At 43.2% G+C, this 18,113-nt stretch overlaps 1 protein-coding gene across 1 annotated transcript in view; it reads right to left on the minus strand.

Annotated features, from left to right (window-relative positions):
• Positions 1-16,292, minus strand: part of ASB14 (ankyrin repeat and SOCS box containing 14) — a 453,165-nt gene extending 436,873 nt beyond the window's left edge. Inside the window, exon 1 of the mRNA XM_069643678.1 lies at positions 16,063-16,292. The gene's annotated coding sequence lies outside the window, so the exon portion shown is untranslated. The remainder of the gene's footprint in view (positions 1-16,062) is intronic.
• Between the last annotated feature and the right edge of the window lie 1,821 nt (positions 16,293-18,113).

The following is an 18,113-nucleotide window of genomic DNA, read 5'->3' on the forward strand; positions in this document are numbered from 1 at the left end:
ATTAGATGAAGTAAAGATCTGGTCGGCCAGCAACATAGACTATGGGTCACTCTTACCCTGCCGTCAAGAGAGTGCGTTATGGAAAAAAAACCCGGTAAAAATGCACACTCATGAATGGAGTACAAAGTTAAACAACGAAAAAAAGAAGGTAAATAGTGAAATACGCCAGTTGAAACTACATGGAGGACCGGACATGTGCAAATCGATACAAAGACGACGGCAAGCATACCGCAATTGGGTAAAAGCCTTCAAGTACCAGCGTGACCAGGAACGTGGAGAAGTAATGTTGAGCCTGCTGAAATCGCATAAATGCAGCGACACCTGGCAAATACTTAACAACTGCACAATAAATCAAGCGACCAGGATGGCAAATGTGGTGACGGAAGTCGATTGGAATCAACATTTCAATAAAGTCTTCCTAGGAGACGTTAAAATTGAACCAAAACACCTTGCTTTATCAGTTGTAAAGTGGGACTGCTGTGAATCCCCCGACGACATAGTCACCGCAATTGAGAAGCTGAAAAATTCGCGAGCTGCAGGACCCGATGGCATCACAAATGTGATGCTTAAACAAAATAAATTAGAATGGTCTAAATTCATCGAGACATTATTTGCCAAGATTGCATTGATGAGAATAATTCTTGCAAATTGGACAACAGCAATAATTGTCCCAATCTTCAAGAAGGGCGATCGGGCAAATCCAGCTAATTATCGACCCATCGCCCTTCTGGACACAATCGGCAAGGTGTTTGCAAATTTTCTCCAAAAAAAACTAACAAAGTGGTCAAATGCAACTGGAATCACAGACTGCCGACAAACAGGGTTTACGAAAGGCGTCGGAACCGAAACCAACCTGACACTGCTTAACATTCTCAAACTGAATGCATTGGCAAGAAACACGCAGCTGTTTTTTGCATTTATAGACCTTCATCAGGCCTTCGATTGCATCGACCGAGATTTACTGTGGGAGAAATTATACAACTGGAATTGTCCCCATGACATCTTGCAACCAATCATAGCATTACACACGGCAACAACAATCCAAATAAGACTGAATGAAGCAGGTCACTTATCAGAAAGAATGAAAACACAAAGAGGAGTTAAGCAGGGTTGCCCGATTGCTGCCTGCTTATTCAAGCTCTTTATCGCTGACATTCCCGCTGCTCTATGTGACGTCCGTTGTTTTCCACCAAAGATAAACGGGACCCATATAAATTGCATGATATACGCAGACGATCTTGTATTGGTTGACACTACGCAGATCGGATTGCAACGACTCCTCCACAAGTCACAACAGTATATGTCGACCAATAATTTGAAAATAAACACGTCAAAAACAAAGATTATGAAAGTCGGATCTTACAAAGGAGCGAAGAAACAACCATTTAGATGGAGAGTGGGAACAAATTATATTGAGGAAGTAACAGAAATCAGATATCTGGGCATCATGGTAAACAACTCGATATGTGAGAGGAGCTGGGTCCGTGATGTGGAGCTCCGGATAAAGATTCTGGCAGCGCAAGGCTCACGAATTCATAATCTTTATGGAAAATTCTCTTTGATTCCGATTCGTCTGTTCTACTTGCAAAAAGTCATTCCTTCAATTACGTATGGAGCCGAATCTGGATGGAATCTCGATTATAAAATCTGGGCAAAATTAGAAGGCCACTTCTGGAAGCGAGTACTAAGGTTACCAAAATGCCTTTCAATAACAGTAATAAGGCAAGAACTAGCTCTGGATGACCTTTACACAACTGTGCTATGGAAATCACTTGCACTACTGCGAAAGATGTTAATAGCGAATAAAGAACCTGCATATGAAATCTTAGCGGTAAAAGATATGAAACATGCCGGAGATGTATATACAAAATGGTTTAAGAAGGTAAATGACATTATGACAACCGCTAACATATCTGAAGAAATGCTGAGAAAGTGGCCACAAGTCGCAAAAAAAAAACTAAAAGAATGGACATGGGCAGGGAATATAGTAAGATTGGAAGGTCAGATATCTGCACCCAAACTTGGGCCGACTGCCAATAAAATGAACAAGATGCCAAGGTACCTTCTACAATTTCCCTCGAGGTACCATCGTGATCGCTTTCTGAAAGTGAGAATGAATGCGATAAGAACAAAGGAAATCTTACTAATAAGAAAGGACGCAGAGACCAGAGACAATCTGTGTAGATTTTGTCAAGGGGATATTGAAACAGTGAGACACCTCTTAGTTGCCTGCCCCAATCTCTGTTCGTTAAGATCTGTACATCTGAGTAAATATGCTCCGAGAAATGAGAACATGGAAGACTGGTGGTACCGAATAATGAGTGGGAGTTCTATTCACCTAACATGCTCTGTGATAAACTTTCTTGATGCCATTCAATTATAAGGCCACGTGGGCGGAGGGGCAGGCTTCTTCTTCTTCTTCTTATTCTTGAGGTTGTAAAGGATGTGTTTTGATTGAGACGATGTGTTAAAACAAAAAGTTTAATAATAAACTAAGTTTAAAAATAAAAAAAATAAAAAAAATATGTGCGATCTCCAAAGCTTTCTTCCCTTTCCCCTATTCCTGACATCATAATTAAGGCCACTGAGAACCCCCTATCATGAGTCAGAAGAGTGACTTAGTCACTCACAGATGCCTGGGGGCCCATGTTTTGTGAACCAAGATCGCACTTGTGGCTTCTGGTTTTAGGGGCATACAGGAGAGGGGTTTGCGATCCATTCTGTGTGCCAGCTGTTCAGATGGCTGCCATTACCCGGCAGGACACATCGATGCCTGGACCCGCAGCCGCTTCTTGGCGAGTGTCATCGGCAGCACACTTTAGTGATTCTTGGCGAGTGTGATCGGCAGCGCACTTTAGTGATTCTTGGCGAGTGTGATCAGCAGTACACTTTAGTGCTTCTTGCCGAGTGTGATCGGCAGCGCACTTTAGTACCTGGTGGAATGCAGTAGTAGGACAGCAGGTGCAGCCCGTGCAACGTGTTTGTGTGGCGATCGTGTGTGTGGTGCATCTCTAGTCTGAGGGAATGTCGCGAATGTGTGTTGAATGTTTCAATTGTGTGCGGTGGGGTGGCGAGTGCATGCCAAGTGCTCTCTGCGTGTACAGTGCATGTGTGTACTATGTTGGCAATACATGTGGACGGTGGTGTGTCTGTGTAGGGTGTACGATTGGTATGCATTGTGTTTAGTTTCCATTTGTTGAATGGAGTAAGGTTTCAGTTTACCCAATCACGGGTGAGCAGCTCATTCAGAAATCATTTTCCTGCATTCTGGGATGGGTAGCGTTATATTTCTAAAAGGAAACAGAAAACTACAAAACTCAGGGAGCAATGGGAAAGCAGAGTTGGAGAGACTGCCTGCTGCATCCGACATTAAGTAAATTCAGATCTCGGTTATTGTGGATGTTGTTGCTGTGTACATGCTTGACATGTCAGTTTGTGGGATGTGAGTGTCGTCATTTTTGTAGTCTGCAGAGGGTGAATTTTTGTGTGTACGATGTCTCTGCCTTTTATCTGCCTGGCTAATGTGTTTACCTGTGTGACCATATTGTTCGTAGTGTACTTAGAAACAATGTTATGTGATGCCACTTCCTGTGATGGCACGCAGGGGCGTGGTCTAATGACATCACTTCACGTGAAGTCACGCAGGGTGTGGTCACATGACATCACTTCCTGTGATGTCACTCTTGTGGGCGTGACATTGTGATGTCATTTCCACGACCCCTGGCATTTTGGTGAAATGATGTCCCTCAGCAGGGGGAGTCACAAACACAACTCCGGTGTGGCCCTATCGTCAAGAGAGAAGCACACACTAGAGAGGCACCATAGTGTAGCCAGTAGGCCACTATTAGCGGTACTCCTGGTTCCAAAATTGCAGACGTGCCTTTTTATGTCCTCCGCCCACAGAACCGTGGGCCGACAATTATTAGTGCAGACATTAGAAGTTACATCTGGGGAGCATGTGGGGTACATGGCCCTCCTCCAATGACACAACAAAATAATCAACTGTTCAAAGGTGTTCATATGACAATAGCCTACAAATCCACCAAGGAACAGCGAGTAAGAAGTCAATAGTCATTTGAAGCCGATGTTTGCCACTATTCAGAAATCACAACCAGTAAGGGCCAGCAGTCGACAGGACCAGCGATCACAGGCCCAAGGGCCAACGTTTGCCAGTAACATTTGTCCAAAGGAGAGGGTCTCAGGAATCATGACATCAGGGAATTGTGTGTAACTTTGCTACTTTGTTGTCCAATGGGATCAACCTACATAATAGAACTTGGGAGCATGGACCATGCCTAGCTCTTGCCTTATGAACACTACTCTCATGTGTTCTGTTGTCTCTGAAATTTCACTCTGTTTTAATGAAAATCATCCACGTTTGGATTCCCTTACAATTCTGTGTTTGGGGCTGAAATTAGGCCTTCTACCACAAGAGTCTCCTGGCATTGTGTTGCCCCTCAGACTGAATTGAGGCAAACATCCTTATGCTTGAAGCAAGAGTTGTTGTCTGCCAGAATAGATTGCATGAATATAAGTGTATCCCAAACTCACTTACATGAATACATTCGAGGGAAATGAAACCTAATTCATAACCAAAGAAAATTAACTATGAAATCTAGCGTGCAATAGTGGAATCCTGCCATTCAATTATGCATGCATGGCATATGCAGCAATTGAAGGTCTTACATTTTTCGCACGCTATGACAACCTGTTGCAGGCATATAGCCGGCTGTGTCTTAGAAAATGCTGTTTTTAAAGTTTGCCAGAACATGTGTTCTTTGCTTAGTATGAGAATCCACTGTGTTGCTTGGCAAACAGCTAACGTACAATGGGTTTGGCTGATCTCACCCACTATAGCCCCTTCTTAAAAATCACAACTCGCACAATGATACTATATGCAAAGTAATAGGTAATTTCTCGGTGGTGTGGCGGGCATACAGTGACTGCATGCTTATGGACTTTTACTGTGAGAAAACCTTCTGCCCTCAACAGTTGAGTCCATGATGAGCTTTGGTAGTAAGTCAAAAGTGCCCTCAGCAAATTAATTGTAAACTAGCGTTTTAGCTAAAAGGAGGTCCAAATAGCAACCTGGATGAGCACAATTGGGCCTTTTGTTAAATTGTGCCAGTTTGCAATCAGCGTGCAAGGTAGGACCAACTCACCTCAGCACCACATACATCTAGCATTTCTTTGGGGGCACGCTCCTGGTTGCTGAGCAAAGGAACCCAGCAACGCGAGGCCATGCTCACCTGCCTCGCTTGCACTCACTCGCCGCAGCTAAGAACCCCTGCACTTGGGCGAAGCCGCGGCGAAATGAGGCAAAGTGGAGCGTAGCTGTCTGCAGTTGTCTGCGGCGTGACCGTGGCCAAAGGCCACACCAGCATGCTGCTTACCTCCTGCTTGCACTCCCCAGTACCTCCCTGGACACCACGTTCTGCGGTCTGGTCTACCATCATGGTACTGTTGATATTCATCATGACCATTTCAATACACACTTGTTCTACGCCTTCTAGCTCTCAACTACGTGACCATACATCCACCCGGCCATCGAAACTCTGCTACCCTCAAATCATCAACACTTCGACTGTTATTGAGTTTGGTCTACTAAACACAAGGTCCCTCTGCAGCAAGATTTCTGCTGTTCTGGACTTATTTCTTCGATCACATCTCCACTTCCTTTGTCTTACTGAAACATGGATTCTCCCACATAATTCGACTGTTGCTGCATCTCTCACTTCTTCCCTGTCATACTTCTCACATGCCCCACCCCCCCGTGCTTGTGGACGCAGGGGCGGCATTGGCTTGTTGTTCCATCCTAAATGTCTCTCTGTTCCTTTTACTCTACCCGTACCTAGTTATTCTTCATTCGAATATATGTTTAAATCATTTACTATCCCTCATTCTATTTCATTTCTGATAATGTATCCTCCCCCTGACGATATTGATCTTCTTCTTAGTCATATCTCTCCTACTACCACCCCTCTTGTTTTGCTCAGACTTTAATCTCCACCTCTCCCCTGACCACATAGCATCACCTTTTCTCTCTATACTAGACTCATACTTACTTTTTCCACTTTCGTCTTCTCCTACTTACTTCTATGGCTCTACCCTTGATTTTTTTTCTCATCATCTACTTCATCCTGTTTCTACGCTCTCTATTTTTCCTTCGGTCTCCCCCCTTCGGCAACTCCCTTCCTCAGACGTGATCTATGCAACTTTAATTCTACACTATTCTATGATACTTGCACCAACTCACTTCCTTCTCTCACTCATTTCTCCACTCTTGCCACGGACGTCCACCGTTTCTTCTTCTCTTGTAACTAGTCTGGACCAACTTTATCCTCTTTCTTCCTTTCATCGTACTTGTAAACCTGCTAAGCATTGGCTTTCTCCACAACTTGTATCTACCCGCCATCTCCTCTGTTGCTTTGAAAGACGCTGGCGCAAGGATTGCTCTCCGACAAATCAGTCTACTTACTTTTCATACCACACTCTGTATGATAACTGCCTCATATCTGCCAAGTCTACCTACTTTTCTGACCTTCTCAACAGTCAATCCACTTACCCTCGCCGTATTTTTCAAATTTTGACTGGTCTTCTTTCTCCTCCTACTCCTGAACCTTCCATTATATCATCCCTAACTGCTTCGGATCTTGCAAACTTCTTCTCCTCTAAATTACATAATCTGCATCAGGATATTTTGTCATCTCTTTCATTCAACCCTTCTTCTTTATCCTTCCCTCTACTACTGTCTCTAAGTTCACTCTTGTATCTGACTCTGACGTAGCCCTTCTTCTCGCTAGAACTCACCCTACTGCTGCCCCTAGTGATCCTCTTCTTTCACTACTCATTCCCAAAGTCTACCCACTTCTGGTATCTTTTCTCACCTCTTTTTTCAATATCGTCTTGCCAACTCAACTTTTCCATCGGCTTTTAAACATGCTATCATCATACCTATTCTTAAAAAACCCACAGCAAATCCTTCTCTTGTCTCCAATGTCCGTCCTATCTCTTTCCTACCTTTTCTATCTAAGCTTCTGGATTGTATTGTCTACTCACACATTTCTTCTTTTGTTTCTGATCTGTCTCTCCTTCCCCCTACTCAGTCTGGGTTTCATCCACGTTACTCTACAGAAACCGCCTTGACCTCAGTACTTAACTCTCTTCTCACTGCTCACTATTCAAAACACTCTTCTGTACTTATTCTTCATTACCTTTCTGCTTCTTTTGACACGGTGGACCATTCTTTGCTTCTTGACTCACTTTCCTCATTTGGTTTTCATGGTTCTGTCCTTTCCTGGGTCTCTTCTTACCTATATACCCGCACATTTGCCGTATCCTGGGGCGGAAACACTTCTCCCTCTTTTCGCCTCGATCACAGAGTTCCACGAGGCTCTGTTCTTGGTCCTTTTTCTCTATATACTTCCTTTCTTGCTCCTGTCATCTCTTCGTTCGGAGTGTCACATTACTTCTATGCAGATGACACTCCGCTCTTTCTCTCTTTCTTGTCCTTCACACCAGACATTCATGCCACTCTTTCCTCCTGTCTTACTGCCATTAAGTCATGGGTGACCTCTCCTTTTCTCACCTTAAATGCCGCAAATTATTTTCTTTCCTGCTGCTACTCTTCCACCTCCTTCTACTCCTCCTTTTATTCTCTTTCCCCCATACTGCCCGTAATCTCGGTCTCTATCTTGACACTAACATCTCCTTTAGCCATCATATCTCACTTACATCTCGCGCTTCCGGCTATCACCTCTTTAATATCCGCAAAATTCGTCCCTTTCTCACTTTTCATGCCACTAAGCTTTTAGTTTCTTCCATAATTTTGTCTCGACTTTTCTACTGCTCTCTTCTACTCTTTGGTCTCCCTCGCTCTCGCTTAGCTGTACTCAAATCAATTTATCATTCCTCCATCCGCTCGCTTTGCTTATTATCTTATTGTGACTCCATCTCCTCTTCTCTTGAATCTCTTGGATGGCTCGCTTTTCATTCTCATCTGAAATTCTATTCCCTCTGTTTAGTATTCAAATCTTTATATGGCCTTGCCCCTGATTACCTCGCTTCTCTTTTTTCATTTTACTCTCCTTCTCGTCCTCTACGCTCTGCTGGACTCTTTTTACTCACTGTTCCTCATGCCCCTTGTGCACAATCTCGCTTTCGATCTTTTCAACTGCTGGCCCCTTTCCACCGGAACCTTCTTCCACTATCTCTCTGATCCATAACCTCTTACTCTCTTTTTTGCTCCTCCCTAAACTGTCACTTACTTCTGATCTCGAACACAATTGTTTACACTGATTTTAATGTACTGTTCACTGTTTCTCTGTGAAGCGCTTTGGTAAAAATCACTATATAAAATACAAAAACATTAAATACAAATGAGCATTACAAAATATTTAAATTTCAAGCACTGTCAGATAGCTCTATTCAAATGAAAACGTTATCATGTTTTTGATAATTCAGTGATCACCAAATAGAGGGCTGCTGTGATGTTTTAGAGCATATTTATCTCTACTATTCAAGTTAAGCAAGACCCAAAAGAAGCAGAGACGGATGGGACACAAAAATGGCACACCGGCAGAAGCAAAAGCACGCGTGCACATTCCTAAGGAATGCAGGAACTCCCTCAGTCAAAGAGGACTCATCAGATTGCAAGAAGGCAACATGGCTCCAGTGGCAGCTCTGCATGCATGAACAGAAAGTAGGCACCTTACAATTTACATAGAACATCCAGCTTAAGAGGGACGATTTTTAGCAGCTGTAATAGCCCTCTGACCTACATCCTAACCTTTTGTTTGGCAAACAGAAATATAACTTAAAAACGAGATCCTTGGTGGGGCGCCCTCATGGACCTCTTGATTATCCCCAGAGGATGAATCAGGACATGTCACCTGCTAAACTATAAGACATGCATTGTGTGTTCTTGGATGCCTTCACAAGGCACAGCAAATTAAGAGACCAATAAAGCCTGTGTTCTGTGACCTTTGCCAAGCACAGTGCAATTATACGATAAGGTCAAACATGCAGCTTCCATTTTTTATTGCATCAATTTTTGCACTGGGGAAATAAATGTTAGCCCCGGTGCAAAAGCAGGCCCGGCTCCAGCAGGGGGTTCAGGGGGGCCAGGCCTCCCCCAGAGCCAGCCCCGGCCCTCCCTAGAAAGGAGGCCATGTCAGTGGTGTTATACACCATTAGTAACCAAGGGAGTGGTGGGGTGGATCTCACTCTAAACATTCCTCAGCAACCTCAGAGACATCATTCTGAGAGGCTAAACTGCAGGTGGCCCGGCCAGGATTTTTTTTCTTGCTCTAGACAATGATTTATGCCCCACAGCCATGAAAGTACAAATGATCAGGGAGATGGAGGGCCATTCACACCTTTAAGTGAGGTAGCACAACTATTTTCTCAAACCTAAAATTACAGTTTTGGTTTTTGTAATTTATAGTATGTTTATTTTTTGTGAGAACATAGTGGCTTTTCACATCATGCTGAATAAAATGGTTAATTATATCAAACAATATCAATGTCAGGTAAAGTTGCTTGAGCACAGATTTCTGCAGAAGGTGCGTCAACTGACTGGTGGCCCTTACAAAATACATTCAAAGTATATATTCTGCTGCATTAACTACTCGAGTACAAGTAAAAAGATAAGGTTGGTAGTAACAGACATTTAATTCTGGAGGGGAAGATTGTAGTAAAATCAAAAAGTGATAGATGCAAGGCTTTGAATTAAACATTACCACTACCGTTGCTCTGCGCAACATTCCATGCCATAATTCTGTAGTATGTATGTGCCATTAGAGAAGGGGACAAGCCATTAGCAAATGACTTTTGGTGCTGCCACCAAAAGCTGCAGTTCAATCTCAATTGCTAGGCCGTGTTCCATCTGCACTGGAACACAAGTAACCACATGCATTTTTAGGCCCTGTGGTATAGCAATTTGGGACGGCTTCTGATATTAGTGACAGGGCCAAGGCTGATATGCAAACAACGGTATGGAAGGCTGGCGAGAGCAATGACAGTGGTTCTAATGGATTCAGAGACTTTTTACCTATTAGGTACAAGCAGAACGCATGAAGTGGAACACAGATAGGATGGCGATAAAATGTGAGGAGAAACACACATCCTATGGGTGCGTCGGGTCATTTACCCACCTAATGACTAGCCATGGCTATATTAATGCCTCACTGACAAAACCTAACCTTTCTAGAATTCTTTCAGCAAGCTCTATCACAAACTAACACCAAACGTGTTGCTGTAGAGGGCCTGCCAGTGTTTTATCTAAGCATTCTTTTGAGTGTTTCATTACTTAATTGCCTCTATAAATGAGCTCCTGGTGTAATAAAATTCTTTTAATGTGTGTCTTCAGCCAGTTGATTTTATCAGCAATATATTTGTCAATGCCTCTGTGACTTGCACTGAAGTCCTGTTTTAAGCAAGCAATCACATTCCATCAGTTTTTGCTTGAGAGGTATTAGCAGACATTTGCCAGGCAATGCAATCATATGCCTAGTTACTGGCACCATTTTCCAGCTGTTGCCATATTATGACCATCTGGTACCCTTATGTGGTACCCTTATGGCAGTGCCTGGCAAATGCCTATCCATGCCTAATCAAAATCCCAAGTGGTTGGCTTTGCCAATGCATGTTGGCTTCCGTTTGTCTCCCTAAGTTAATGTGTATATGCCCAGATGTGGGTGTCTTGCTTGCTACCCCGGGGGAATAAAGCTGTACCTCACTGAGCTGGTCCAACAAGGCCCTACGTGAAAATGATAAGGCTAGGTTGGCAAGTATTAACCAGTTTCAGATTTTCTCATGCATACTTACCAGTGGGGCTCCGACTTAAATAGAATGTGTCTTTATTTGGAAGCCTAGTCTACTCTGCCGGAACATTTCATGATTCAAACATCATACCTACGCCATTTAGTCAACTACATGGATGCTGGTGCTCATAGTGTGTTCTCTCACTCGTATACAGACCCACTGTGGTTGTGTGAAAGCCAAGAGAGAGTGAGTGAAAGCGCAGCCGAAGAATTCATAGTTGCCAGTTAATCCAATGTTAATCAGGACCCAGACCCAGTGACTGTATACGTGATTAAGGCAGTATGGGTAAAAACAGCAGCAAAGTGGTGGAAACCATATTGCCATTTTATCACACTGAGACCGTCTATGAGTTGGTGATAAAGTGGTGGAGTTATCTCAAGCACCAAGCTGGACATAATCAATTGCAGTAGTAAAAAAATAAAATAACACAATGGAGTCCTTTGAATTTCGAGAGGATACACTGCCTGCCACCCATCATATGGCCTCAATCCGAATTTGGTGGTGTGGTGAAAAAGTGGCGATCCGTTACTGCCCCTTTTTTCGGGTGGTAACAAAATTACCTCAATTTGTTCTGTGCACCAAACCAGGGGCGTCATTCAGGGGTTGCACCTTCTCCCTTGCTACCCCTGTGATCTCCCTTGCTACCCCTTAAAAAATAAAAATAAAATAAAAATTAAAACACATTTTCCCCCACTTTAAAAAAAAAATTAAATTGAGACTCCTGGGCTGTGGCCAGCAGCATGTGGCTCTTTGTTTATGGAGTGGCTGGTGTTCTGATAGCTATAGCCGTTAAGCCAGCTCAGTGGGTTGAGTGTTCACTGCTGCAATGTGTGTGTGATCTGCAGGTTGCAGGTTTGACTCCCGGCAAGGTCAATTTAGCATTTCATCCTGCTGAGGTTGATAAATGAGTACGGACACAGGTTGGGTATGTATATTTGTACTATATGAAGTGCTTAAGCGTAAGTGCTATATAATAACACATCATTATCGTTTGGTCTTGGACGTCTGCTTGCATTCACATTAATTTGGTAATATGGGCCTATAAGCGCTGATATTAATGATACATATGGTGATCCAGGAGTACCCATGACCCGAGCCCCCTGCTCAAAAGCAGATTGGGAGCAGGTGCAAGTGGATCTAGGTCACCTGGCCTAAGCCCCGCCACCAGGCGCGTTCCAGGTTGCTGCTCTTTTTCCCCACTTTGCAAGCCCCGCCCACCTGGTGCCTTTTTGGTTGCCTCTCTTTTTCCCTACTTAAGGAACCCTCCAGCCTCTTTTCCTTTGCAGATGGGGAGCTGGTGCAAGTGGATCTAGGTCACCTGGCCTACGCCCCACCCACCTGGTGCCTTCCTGGTTGATGCTCTTTTTCCATACATATGTAGCCCTCCAGCCTCTTTTCCTTTGCAGATGGGGAGCAGGTGCAAGTGGATCTAGGTCACCTGGACTAAACACCACCCACCTTCTTAGCCCTGCCTCTTCCGTCTTGCTCTGAACTCTTAGATCAAGGGCGTCTTTCGCCCGGGCGTCCAAAACAAAGGGCTGACGAAGAAAAGGGCAATTCCTGTTTGGACATGTTCGGCCCAGGAGGACCCAAGGCCCGACCCCCCTGCTCAGACAGTAGGTAAGTATGCACCAACATGTGTTTACTCCCTCTGTCCCCACAGGCCATTCCTTGAGGCCTCCAGTTGTGCCACCCTATCCAGGGCAATCATTGGGAGCTGCCCAGACTTCTGTTCAAGCAGTCTACTTGGGGTAGGCAAAGGAGAACTCAATCATCTGTAAGTTGTGCAGAACAACGCAGTGAGGGTCGTTATGGGTATGTGTAAAACAGATCACATCTCAACAGCACGCAGAGCATTAGATTGGCTCCCCATTACAAAAAGAATCGAGAGAATCAAGTTGCAGACCCTTTGCACTGCACATGCTTGCATGTATGGAATACGCCCTTCTTATATGGCAGCACAGTTGAAGTGGCTATCTAACAGGCGTAGATCCAATAACACAGGGTTGCTTTTCACCCCAAAGGCCAAACTGGTACAGGTGCAAAATGGATGCTTCCCAGCCGCGATTCCTCGGTTGTGGAATACTCTTCCGCCTGATTTGCGGCTGTGTGCCAGTCTTCCCAGGTTCAAACGTGTCCTGAAAACCTTTCTTTTCGAGTAAATGGATCCTTGGCCTCCACTAGTTTCCCTTAGGTTCCTCCTTAGGCCTCTCTGAGCTTTATGCTTATTATTGTATGTAATGTCAGCGCTCGTATCCCTCCGGGCCACTGTCCTAGCGCTTTAGAAATAAATTAAGTGAATTACAGATGAAAAAAGGTAAAAAGGCAGTGACCATTGTTGTGGCACATTACAAAAAAAATTATATAGGGTTTTAAGAAGCTGTGTGATTGTTGGGTGATTAGTAATTAAGGGGATACAGAACAAGCTGTGTGAAACAATAACCTTGTCATGCATTTAATTTCATTTTGTGTCTGTATCAGACTTTTTGTAAGTTCTCATTAATTGCTTTGCTGGAGCTTGTAGGCTTCCATTCAGGATGGGGAAAATAAAGCTACAGTCATAGGGGATTATGTTCCGGGTCAAGCGGAGTGGAAGAAGTGGAACTAAATGCATTTAGCTCCACTTTTTATGAGCTGTAGGATTTTGTCTGATTTGATAGGCAAAGTTGGAGAGCAGATCAGACTTAACAAGGTCCCCCTGCCAAATCCGATTGGTATTCCACCAGCAAATATTTTTACGTTGGTGGAAAACCAATGGATTCCTATGGGATCGCCTGACTTTTACACCTGGCAAAAGTGGACAGAGTCAAAAGGAATCCATTATGGATGGCTCCCACAATCGTTAACTATGGAAGTGATTTACACTTTTCCAGACACCTAGTGGTAAAGTAAAGAGCAAAGGTGATTTTCACCCGTGTTTTACTCTTTATTTTTCCAGTACTTGGTTGAAACAGTTAAAATTAATAAATGGCCCCTTTTGCAAAAAGTGCAAACAGGAGAATTCTGCTCTATGCAGTTTAGAATTCAAAACAAGATGCCCACTCTCCCCCTTAATCTTTTCATCAACATGTTTCTACAATGATGAAAATATTGTCAGATTGGTTTATCATGTGACTTGTGCATTTTTTTAAGTAATCTGTATACAATTGAGTATTATTTGAGGTATACAAAGCCAAACTTCAACACATATTTGTACCAACTTGAACTCAGAAGATGTGTAGTATCTAAATGTCAGGCTTGTCTGAAATTATGTCTTTACCACTAACCAAAGTGTATGATCCTGAGCATTGCTTTCAATTTCACTATGCCTTGCATGTTAAAATTAGGTGTCCCTAGAAGTGGTTCTGTTTGCACTATAAGCTATTTCCAAAAGCCTCACTCATGGTTTAATAGATGGGCAGCCCAGGCATTAGGGGACACACACACACACACACACACACACCCATCTAACTTTGAAAATTTCCGGCCCACATTTATAGAACAAAATTGTGTCATTCAATACCAAATCAAAGTAAACACATCAAGTAAAGAGTCATCATGGACACATGCCTATTATAACCAGTATGTAAACAGTATGTACCAGACAATGATGTACAGGGGCATGGCAGGGGAGCAAGACCCTCTACTTCATGCCACGCCCCACCAGGAGCGATACCAGGAGGCCGGAAACCCTTCAACCAGCACCGTCTGCCTCCTGATGCATTTTGTGTTTAAAATGTAATTTTGGACACGGACCATTGATGGGAGACATTCAGAATGGGACTACTGTAGGTGATCAATTGGAAAGTAGGGGGTGGTTGTGGACTGGGTGGGTGAAGGGAGGATTGTATACATGTGTGTGTTATTGGGGGATATGTTTTTGTGCTCTAAATATTGTTAAGATCAACAAGACTACCTGTATTGATTGGACATGGAATGTTCTGTTCTTGAAATAAAAAGAAGTGTGAAAAAAATTTAATTTTGTAGGAAATAAAATCTTCTATTCCTTGTTTCAGTATTCTGGGGTGTGGGGGATCTATCCTTCCAACAAGATGGAGTGAGCGCAAGCATCTCTTCCGGGGCCTGCTGGGAGTAGCCACAGTGCTCAGGAAGGTTTTGTTGGGCAGACACCATCTGAGATGGTACAAAGACTGGGGGCCTCACTGCGCAGCCCTCTCAGAGGAAGAGGAGGAGGCATCACCCTCAATTCTCCCAAGCCAGGTAAGGAAAGGCATGCTGGGTGCTGTTGTGAATAGGTGGAAGGGTAGGTAAATGGAAACGGTGGTTAGGGCAGCTGAAGGAAGGTGTCTGGACTGTGAAAGGGGAAGGAGGATCAGATACAACAGAAAGGGGAGAGCAGATGGAAAGGCAAGATAGGTAGATTGAAGTTGCAACACTATTTGCCTTGCTTCTCTTTTCCTATGTACTGTTTTTTTTTCAGTTCCGAGAAAATAAATTGCTGGATCAAGGATCTGGAAAATCTGGATTCACACCAGCACTTTGATTAGGGCACTCCTAGACACACACCCAATGGAATGTGGCCCCCCCTGGTCACAACCCTGGCCCACCCAGATGAAAATTCATGGAGCCGGGCATGTGCAAAAGGCGGTTAAAATTGAGCTGTGCTGCTGTAAACAAAGTGTCTTTAATATGAGCGCAGGAAACAAATGTCTTAAAATTCCCAGTAATGTATGTGTGTGTGTGCATGGGGGTAGACCCACCAAAATATTATTTTGCACCCATTCGTTTACAGTCTTGCAAAATGTATTTTAAAACTCTCCGTCATACAGTGTTTGTGTGTTGTAGTACATATTGTAGTATGCTTCCTACTTGTGACGTTGCAGAATATCCAATCCTGGACGTTAAATTCCATCCGCTGGCAACCATCGCTGCAACTCGGATATGCTGCTCATTTCGCCATAAAAATAATGCCAGTTTGGATTTAGAATCACATTGCAATCTCATTTAAAACAGCAATAATTGTGTCAATTTGACATGCAGTAATGCAATCATTTATTACTGTTCGTGTTTACTTAGCTTCCCAACGCTTCCGAGTGCATGGACAGGCCATTACAAAGTCATGCCCGTATATATTTAGACAAAATGACATATAACACTCCATGTGTTATTCTAGATTAATTGTGCATGTGTAAACCTGTGTGGGCACAAACACTATTCTTCTGTATTCTGGGCATATGTAAATAACACTTGTCCACACACGTGTAAAGGTAAACTTTGTATAATAAAGCAGACTCTCACCTGCCCAGTGTTTTCTTGGTACTTGCGTGGAGCCTTCAGGAATCAGAAAATGGTTCGATCAACACCATGAACCCGCATTCCATACATTTGACGAGGCCCTTGCTCCCTGAAACATGTCCTTCTTTCAACAGCGTGCTATTAATACCGGATCATAAGACAGCCTGGACTTTCTCCCGACCCCTGCACGTGGGTTAGCTATGTTTGGAAACATGACCTAGTGGATTGCCTGCCTGCAGAAGAAGCGATTACCGCGGTCCTTACCGACGGCTCCTGCCGCGCTGCTCTTACTGGAGGCGAGTGACATGTTTACAAGCCTTCTCAGGGAAGCAACCCTCCCGGAAGGCTTGCCACTTAAACTTCCAAGCCGTGCTGAGCTAAAATGACTGCAATAAAATCCGCCATAGTCTGACTGAAAAAGAGTGCGACCCGTTGTTGCCCTCTAGGCTCTGACTGTCAGAGCGCTCGTGAAACTGATTGCAACACATGCCATTATAAAATAAATATTGTGAAAGCGGTTCTTATTCAAAACTACAGACATGCTAGAGTAGTTTAATTCTAAACAGATATGCAGGTTGATTCAGTGGTAAACGTGATTTTAGTCACAAGTCAAAAGGTACAAATAAAAACATGATCGAGAATAAGTCAAATCGTACATGTATGACTTCGGGGTCGAAGATGTATAGTTTGGGTTATTTGTGGAGGTGTGTTCTACTGCACTCGATTCTTTGGTAGTAACGAAGGACCCCCCATTATGAATTCAGTTATATTTTATGGCTCTGAGGTTTTTGCCCTGGTTAATCGCAAGTAATCTTCATTACTCTGACATCTTTCTCTTGAACAAGTGTGGAGGGAGGATGGAGGGGGGCGAGGGGGGAATTTGCCCCAAAACAGATCCTTTTAGCAAGCCTTTACTTTTAAAATGTGTTTTTCATCCCTGTAAATACTAGCTCCATCCACACATCCAATATATCGCAAGCCACACAAGCTTCAAAGACAGGGCACGGTGGAGGGAAAAGGTACCATGAGGAGGATAGGTCTGGTGTCTGAGTAATGAAGTAATCAAGGCATTACCAATTCGTTTAGTTTTCCTCTTCTCAATCATGAAAAGGTGAGGATGTGACAAATCTCAAAGACGTTTAATTCCAACATCAGAGAATCCAGATTGGCGAAAACTATTGTTCTTGACAATACACTACAGCAAAGTAGATTGTACAAGAGTGTTGCAGTACCACCAGTTATGATTTTTTTTGGCATTTGGTTTAAAACAATAAAACCCTTTTAACCTTTATACAATCCCATTTTCCTTACCATCCCAATTTATCCTTAACTTCCATTTTATCATTTTATTCTTATCTCTCCCCACATGAAACCATTTGCAAACATGCATAAAATCGGATTCCAATTACAAATTCAATTATCTCACACATTTCATCTAACACATTAATTTCTCTCGTATCTCCCATGATCTTTTGCTTTAGATGAAGTCGTTAGAGTTAAATATTTCTTTTAAAAATCTTATCATAGATAATATGCATGTAAGCCTTTCTCCCTGCCTGAATTCCCACTACGGTCTTTTTCCACACACCATGTGGATCGTTCTTCAATTTTTCCCCAGAATATTTGTTCGTAAATTAGTTAAGGCCGTGCAATAAAGAACCAGATGCTTTAAAGATTCCACTGACCCGTCTAATTTACATAGCTTACATTTGACATCCCTCTATTTTTCCTTCATTCGTGTAGCCAGTATTTCCTTTGTCTTGTACAGGTTGAATCTAAAACGCATGTTCTGTGTTCTAAAATCTGCACTCAGGAATTTTACAGGGTAGCCAGGTCTAGTGCCTAGCTTTCTGCTCTCTGTAATAGTCTGGGTGTACAGTCTAGAGGACTGGCATGTTTTTGTTGCTGTGTTGCAATCCAATCTTTATTCCAAAGTTATATGGAATCAAGAGTACTTTCTTCCAAAATACTCCTTCTAATACTGACCATATTGTTGCTGACAAAGCACGGTTAGCTGCATCCCCAGGTACACCAATGTATTAACTTCCATAAGC

This window comes from Ambystoma mexicanum, chromosome 2p (genome assembly GCF_040938575.1).
Source record: "Ambystoma mexicanum isolate Mex_15411 chromosome 2p, UKY_AmexF1_1, whole genome shotgun sequence".
NCBI lineage: Eukaryota > Metazoa > Chordata > Amphibia > Caudata > Ambystomatidae > Ambystoma > Ambystoma mexicanum.